The sequence below is a fragment of the Lipotes vexillifer genome, unplaced genomic scaffold, assembly GCF_000442215.2.
Source record: "Lipotes vexillifer unplaced genomic scaffold, Lipotes_vexillifer_v1.1 scaffold1492, whole genome shotgun sequence".
Taxonomy (NCBI): Eukaryota; Metazoa; Chordata; class Mammalia; order Artiodactyla; family Lipotidae; genus Lipotes; species Lipotes vexillifer.
Window position 1 is genome coordinate 6,515 of NW_006769666.1, and position 8,120 is coordinate 14,634.

The window sequence follows — 8,120 nt, forward strand, 5'->3', positions numbered from 1 at the left end:
CCCCGACCATGCATCTTCACTTCTGGTGGGAAGTGAAGGGATACATCCCCTCACCAGTATCTTTGTGAGAAGCTGGGATAAGCCCCATCAGGATGACTAGACACTACTGACATCAGAAGTTTCATTAAAAAATTGTGGCATCCTTTACAAATCACCGCTTGCATGTCACACGTGATGTCAGAGGTTAAACCCATCCCTCCTGAGTCTGCGGGGCAGGACACAGTGAACCTCGGTGGCCCTTCAAAAGTCGAGTGCTATCAAGCCTTCTAGAAGAGCAAAGGTATTGTACCAACCGAGTCAGCGTTAGATAACCCTCGTCGGGAGCTAGTCTCAGTCTTGGTAATTACCTGTGCACACAATCCGCAGTTTTGCCTTTCTACAGAATCTCGCGCAGGAGAACCAAGAGTTAAAGAAGGACAGAACATCTGGAGTCAGGACTGCATTGGAACAATTCAAGCATGGCTTGAAGGAACACGTGAGTGGAGGGGAGTGGGGGCTGAGGGCGAGGGGGAGCGTGAGAGGACAGAGAGGATGGAATTGGACTGAACAAGTTAAAAAAATACATCTCTTCACTTTTTCCCTCTGCACCCGCCTTTTAACTTTCACGATGACACACACCTGCAGGGTCACCATTTCTCGCCCCCAGTCTCTCCCCTTGCTATTGACCAACTTGTCTCTCTGTACCACTGATTTCCCCTCTATACCCAAATAATCTTGGTTCAACTAAAATGAACACTTAGCTAGACTTCTTAGCTACTCACTTCTACTGCTGTTCGTGTTTTATTTCTCCTCGCTAGCAACAAACTATTAGGTGACTCCGTGATCTTGCCTCAGCCTAACTGACGGGCAGTCTACCTGGACCATCGGATGAAGTGGGAGAGACACAAGTCCCAGATTCCCACACCGTTTCAGGAGGGGGCCGAGGGCTTTCTTTCAGAGCCCCACCCAAGCTTCAAGCGACTAAAGAATAAGGATGTGGGATAAGATTGTGCGTGAAAAGTAAAGCACAGATGACTAGTTAGTTCACCGTCACAGTGAGTTCAGCATCACCTACTGTATCAGCATTCACGCGTACCATGGCAATGCCCCCACGATAACAACTAAAGGTTTAGAGAACGCAATCTTACTATCTGACAAAACAGCAATGTGGAGAACACTAAGTACTGGGGTTGAGCTATCCTAGAAGGTAACTGGGTACTTTTTGTTGCCTGTGAAATAATGTGAATTTTCCTGCATGTTCTGGATGGATGTACCCTGCAAGTAATTCCTCTGGTGAACCAGCCAGGGAGTCTCACCCCGCAGAAGAAGGCTCACCCACATTGGTTAAAACCCCTGTACGTTCTGACTGGAAGCTCCCATCCTAGGGCAGCCCATTACCTCCTGCAGCCTGATCTCCTCTGGCTGGAGGATGTCCAGCACCCCGCTGCTCCGAATCTCCGGGAGATCCTGCCAGAGGTTGAATCTCGAGTGCGGGTTACTGAGCAGGCATATCTGGGGCACAGCCTTCCTCTCCGGTGGGCTTGCAGGCTCCTCCTCTTCCCCTTCATCCTCCTCCGGGGTCTCCGCACTGGCCGGGGACCCATCAGCATTGCCTTGGATTTCTGCGTCCTGTTGCCTCCTGGTTTCAATTTCTTGGAGAGTTGATTTATCTCGGTATTCCTGATACAGGAGCCCTGAAATCAAATGGAATTGTATTGACATGAAAAAGATTTCAGAGGAAGATCTTTTGGAATCACTAAGTCAGGGCTTTGGACTCCTATCAAGGGCGGATGCTCTGCCTGTGAAAATACAAAGAAAGCCAGACGCGCACAGGTCTCAGAAAAGGCTCTATCACTGAACAAACTGCCACTGTCTTCATTTCTTGGGAAGGATCAGCGTGCATGAGTTGTTGTTTTTTTTTTTTTTTCCAACAAAGAATGAAGAAATCCCTGAACAGATTCAAAATCCAGTCACAAAAATATATGCTTTTCACACACATACTTAGCAAACAACAAGAATCCAGAATTTGACGTGTTAATAACCAACGTGTGCAGAGTCAATGGAAATGTCCCAATTATGGTTCAGTATCCCAACAGGATGCTTCTCAAAGCCTAAATGCTTCAATATTAGAACTCAAATATATTCATTGGTGAAATGGGAATAGTTGTAAATTCTCATTTTGAAGGAAAAAGCCAATATTTCATCAACCTTATGATTCAAAAGGGAAACATTCCTTTTTTGCTTTCACACTTTCAGACTTACTTCCCTGACCTGAAATAAATGCAGTCTAAGTCTCCAAGGAGATTTGGGGGTACAGAGGAATCAGCAAAAATGTAGCACCTCCACAGGGAATAATTCATTTTGGATGTCCTGGCTGCAGGGCAGAGGGTTGGTCTCTCCACACAGGAGCAGCAGAAAAGCTTCAGTGGCAAGGGGGCTCCCAGCCCAGGGAGAGGGGAAGCTGGGCTGGGTGGGGAGGGGAAGGGGGGTTCCTGCTGGCGATGAGGCTGGGAGGAGAGAAGGGTCACCCCAAGGGTTTTGTCTATCCTGTGGGCAAAAGGGAAGCCCCTCAGGCAAACAGCTCTGGTCTACATCTTAGGAGGCCCGTGGATGGGAAGAAAGAGGCCATGCCAGTTCTCTAAGGGAGTGATGATGGAGGCCTGAACTGCAGTGGTGGTGGAAGGGTGGGGCCATGTGCATGATTCAGGGACAGTTATAAGGTAGAAGACAGGTCCTGGTGACTGGCTGGTGCTGGGTCATAAACGATACCTGGGTGACCAGTTGGCAAGGGGGTCTGGTGGCCCTGTTCAAGGAGATGAGGAATATAGGAGGCTCCGACTGGGGAATGGGGTGGTGGTGAGATCCAGGTGCACCTGAAGGGAATGCAGGTGGAGAGAACCAGTGGGCAGCTGGACTGGTCTGGGGCCTGGGAAAGCTGTTGGGCCCCTTGATATATCTATCTATAAAACAAAGATGACTTTCCCGGGAAAGTTCTAACAGGGATAAGTGTACCACTTGTAAAGCACTTTCTCATGCAATGCAGTACAAACATTAGCTATTATTCCTTCTTTAATTGTTAAATATATCTAAACAGTACAAAAAAGGAAGGAAAAAAACCAGACGATCTTCAAAATTCTGAAAAATGGCTGGATAAATTATATTCATAATTTATAAATAACAGGAACTCAATAAATCACCTTGTGGATTAAATTAGTTGGCTTCCTACATTCCATAATGCTAGATTATAAAAGCTTTATGCTAAGTGTAACATTTACTTCAAAAAAAAAAGATCCTGTGATTTTATGTTACAATCCAGCAGATTACAATATGGAGTTAATCTGACAAAGGAATGAAAAAGAAAATCTAAATCTATGCTAAATGCAACCCGAACTGAAGATCTATAAAGACAGAGGTTTAAAGTCACTACATAAACCGGTTCAGTCATGAGCATAAGATATGATTACTATTGCCAACATCGAACCAATTAATCTCCTGTGATTCCGATACTGTTTTTATGGAGGTTTAAAGAAACCAGGATTCCACGAGTTGACTTGGATTCACTTTTCAAAGCTTAGTACAGTGTCTCCCACATAGTAGGTACTCACATATTTGTTGAGTTGAACACCTTTAAAAATGCAGTTTCCAAGCTTCTCAAAAATATCTAACCAATTTGGCATCTTTTTGAAAGTTCAAAAATATGGCTTATGTATGCTACAAGGCACATCATGTGTATCATGGGTCAGCATGAAGGGTAAATCATGGGTAAATGCTATCTCCTACATCTCACATGATGATGTGATACATATGCTGAAAAGAGACAAAAATATCAGCATTGTGGGTAGTTGGGTTGAAAATAATATTTCTGAAATCACACTGTGGCAGACACTGTGGCTGCCTCTCCTCTATCCCCTCACAGCCCTTCTTTCCAGCTGGCAGGGAGGGGTTTTGTCTGGGTGCTGACCTAGTCGGTGCTCAGGGAAGTGGATGAATGCTGACTGATCAAAACCTACCATGATGGTTCCCTTCCCCTTGCCACTGCTGGGTTTAGACATAAGCATGTGACATGACCTGGCCAAGAAGACTAAGGTGACATCTTACATCTTTAAGAAGGGCTTCTCAAAAAGATGTCCCTCCCCAGGAGACACTTGAAGACAAACTACTCCTTTTTTTTGGTTTGTTTTTATACATGGTTGCTTGAGGATGTGATGCATGGAGCTCTAGCAGCCATCTTGTGATATGAAGCCCAAATGCTAAGAATGGTAGAGGGAAAGGAACTAGGTGGTTGCTTGACTTAATGAACCAAATGCAGAATTTCCTACCTCATTCCTGGAGTCAACTGAGATAGAATACTTTCATTCTTTAAGGTCATTTTTTTTGGGAGGGGGGGGCGCTGGATATTCTATTACACTCAGGCAAAGACTCCCAATACAAGTAATCTTAGCATTTTCTTAAAACTTCATACTTCTTTCAGAAGTCTTCAGAATATGAATTTAAACACGCACTTTCCTGGAGTTACTATGATTACAAAGAGTTATCTGACACACTGTGTAACCATTTTCATGACCTGTTTATTTTTATTAGCCTTACCTGAGGAACTATGTTATCTGATTAAATTTTTGTAGTAGAGATATATTGTTGATATATCATGTTTTTCTATTTTCTCTTTTGTACATTCAGTAAGCAAAATTAATTTTACCTGTAAAAGCTGGCACCTGGTATTTTATTCATGCAGAATTAGAAGGCTCAGTTCCCATCTCTCCTAATTAAAATGATCTATATATCAGGCTAGCTGTGCTACCCTGCAGAAGGAGGATAAGCTCCTGGAGTCCTTCAAAATCTCACTTTCTGAAGGGAATACTTTTTTTCTTTGAATCCTTCAGATAGAAACTTCTAAAGGGCAGAGAATTCATTTATTTTTTAGTGAGCACTTTCTATGCACCAAGCAGTTGTTAGGTGCCAGAGACAACCACAGCACACACACACACGTGTGCACACACACACACACACACACAATCACAGGGTCTCAGGGTCTATGATCTTCAGGGCCACCACCAACTACAATGACAGCTGTATACCACATCATGCATAGTCCTGGGTGGGAGCCACTGCAAAATTCAACACAGTGGTCTACAAGATGCCCATATAGCCTTCCCACTTTCCCTCCCCCTTAATTCCACTGTGTCTTTAGGAACGCAGTGTCCTTTCCTGATACCTGGCATCACTTCATTCGGTGGAGCTAAAAGCAGCCGGCCTCCTGCAGCCACCTGCTTGGCATAAGCCTCGAGTCTATGACGAAGGATGTGAAAAGAAGGCAGCCTCGGTCCTGTGCTGTCATTCAGCACATCTGTTGAGCACCGACCATAGATCCAGCCCAGGAGCCAGAAACACACAGTCACCATTACACCAGGAGATAGTGGGAGAAAAGCCTCAGAATGTCAGTCTCTACTGTTTACCAACTGAGGAAACTGAGGGCCAGGATAAGCAGGTACCAGAGCTCAGGGTTCCCGACTCCCAGCTTTGAGCTTATGCCACGGGCTCTCCAGGAAGGAGGTCTCCACACGCCCACACTGCAGAAGGGAGCCTCTCTCTCCGTGAGAGGAGGCACGGATCTCCCCACTCCCACCTCGATTTCCTTCCTGGTCCTGACATTGATCTCAGCCAGAGGACCCCTTTCTAGAGGGTAGAATTCGAGGCTTCCAGCACATGCCAAGGCCGAGGTGGCCCTCCTCGCCATAAAGGGCAATGTGGTAGAGGTGGAAGAAAGGGATTTTCGGGTGTGTTTGTCCTCAGATCAGCCCCTCTCCATTTCCGCCAGCAAACAAAGGGAAAAGCCGCCACCACCATCACCACCCAGCCCGCACGCAGGGGGCCCACTAGGAACAATATCCCTGGAGTCAGCGCTGCTTAACAGCATGCAGTGTGCGCTCCACCCTCAGCTTTGCAAGGGCTCAGCTCCTCCCAGGGTTCAGTCCAGAATAAACCCCAGCCAGGGAAAAGGGAACCTGCCCCAAAAGTCTCCTAAACATGGGTCTCCTGGGGCAATGGAAGCTCCACTTCCATTGGAGACACTTCATGTCCGTCTGAGTGTTTGGGATGGAGAACAATAATGATGAATTTAGGAAAGAAAATTTTCAAGCCAAAATTTTAATTTAACGAATAAACTGCTGCTCTAACACCCCTGAAGAACAGAAAGATTTCTAGGCCATGCCATCCCCGAAGAACGCACGCCACCCACTTGTGGCCACCTCTGGTGATGAAGATGAGAGCTAGCTTGATGTCATCAGCAATTTTTGACTTTTAAATGCGAGTGCTCGGGTTTTGGGGATGCCTTCTCAATCCACTTTCTGCTTTCACAGAGCTTCAACTGCAGCGTGCAGGAGCTGGACATGCGGGCTGTGCCCTGCACTTCTGGCCATGCTCTGGACAGGCAGGTGGAGTCAGGCTTCCCTTCCTAACCCAGGGGCCTCTGGGGCTCCCAGCTTCTCTCTACTTACCTTTCCTTCCCCTGTGCAAAGTCTGCCACTGCCACCCCTTCCTGAATTGCCCCAGTCAGCCTGACTCCACAAGTCCCCTCTGCAGGGTCCCCTCCCTTTCCAGGTCTTCCCCAGGCCCCAGGGTGGGGATGGCGGGGGGACACATGAAGCACCCCCTCCTGCATGGCCCATAAGCACCTAACCCCTGGACTTTCTGGCAGAAGACACAAGAGGACAGAGAGCCCTCCCCAGGAAAGGGCTGGGCAAGCACATCTCTCCAAGAGAGCAGGAAAGAAATGCATTTGCTAAAGCCCAATTATACAGCCACTATTAAAACGCGGCAGTTTTGCCTCTGGAACCATTTAGAACCAAATATGTCAGTAACCTTCCTAGTCAGAAACATCTGTCCAGGGGAAATGCAAGGGCATCCCACAAGCAGGGGAGCCCTGAGTCCGCCAGGAACCAACGTTTCCCCCAGTGACGCCCCGTCGCCGCTGGGGACACCCACCTATTTGTTCGATGAGGTTCCTCCAGGAGTCGGAGGGAATGGGGTGGATCATCTGCAGGGCCTCGGTGAGCGTGGTGGGGCTGTCGGCGAGGGCCGGGCACTCCTCGGGTGTGGCCTCATTTCCCAGGGTGGAGGACGACTCGCTGCCAGAGAGAGAGGAGAGGCAGGAGCCGGTTATTTTTAAGCAACGACACACCTCGGCCAGCTCGCGAGAGGCGTCCGCACAGGCGGCCCTGGCCAGATGGACCCTGACCAGGATGTCCAGGCCGAGCGGCCGCCGCCGCTCCCTGCCACGCAGGCCCCACAGGCCCTTTTTGTCACCGCATCAGGGCGCAACCGGGTAATTCATTCCCACACCAGCCCGCCCAAACCTTCATGTTTTCGGAGCTCGCGGGCAGGCGTCGGAAACTTGGCGCGTCCTGCCCGCTTCGCGGCGCCGCCCCGCCGCCCGGACGGGTCCAGCGGCCAGGGGCCCGGCTCTCGCTGCGAACCCCGCGCCGCTCGCTGTCACACGGCCCCCGGCCCCCTTTGGGTAGCGATCCTCCAGTCCCAGGGCCACGTGGCGCGGAGAGGGGCCACCGAACGGGACGCGTGCGCCCAGGGCGCCCGAGAGAGGGTGCGGGAGGCGGCCCGGGGCAGGGACAGGGGTGTCGGCGGTCCGGCTGGGTAGCACCCCCGACCTCAGGCGGCGTGCGGGCACGATGGGGGCCGCGGGAGGAGTGAGGGGCTGCGGGGCCCGCGGGGCGGGGGGCGCGGGACAGGCAGTTCGGGTAGGCGTCCCCGACCAGGGACGCAAGCTGGGGCCACAGGCGCGCAGTGCTCCTCACCTGCCAGGGAGGTGTCCCGCCGCTGAGTCGCGCGCGTCGCTCTCCGAGGTGGAGCTGTCGTGGTCCACGGCGCAGGCGGCGCTGAAGGCTGCGGCCAGCAGCTCCATGGGGGCCGGCAGCCAGCCAGGCTCTGGGGCCGGGTCGGGGACCGCGTTGGGGGCCTGGAGCCGGGCGGGGGGCGACGAGCGGGCTCCGGAGCAGGGTCGCAGCGCGCTTAGCTGGAGCCGGAGCTGCCGCCGCCGCCGCCGCTGCCAAGAGCTCCAGCAGGCGCCCCGGCGCGCGCCTGGAGGCTCCCGGGGTTGCCACGGCAACGGGGGAGGCGGGTGGGGCGCG

General features: G+C 50.8%; 1 pseudogene; it reads right to left on the bottom strand.

Moving 5' to 3' along the window:
* Positions 1-1,377: 1,377 nt before the first annotated feature.
* Positions 1,378-8,120, bottom strand: part of LOC103070493 (ephexin-1-like) — a 90,263-nt pseudogene continuing 83,520 nt past the window's right edge.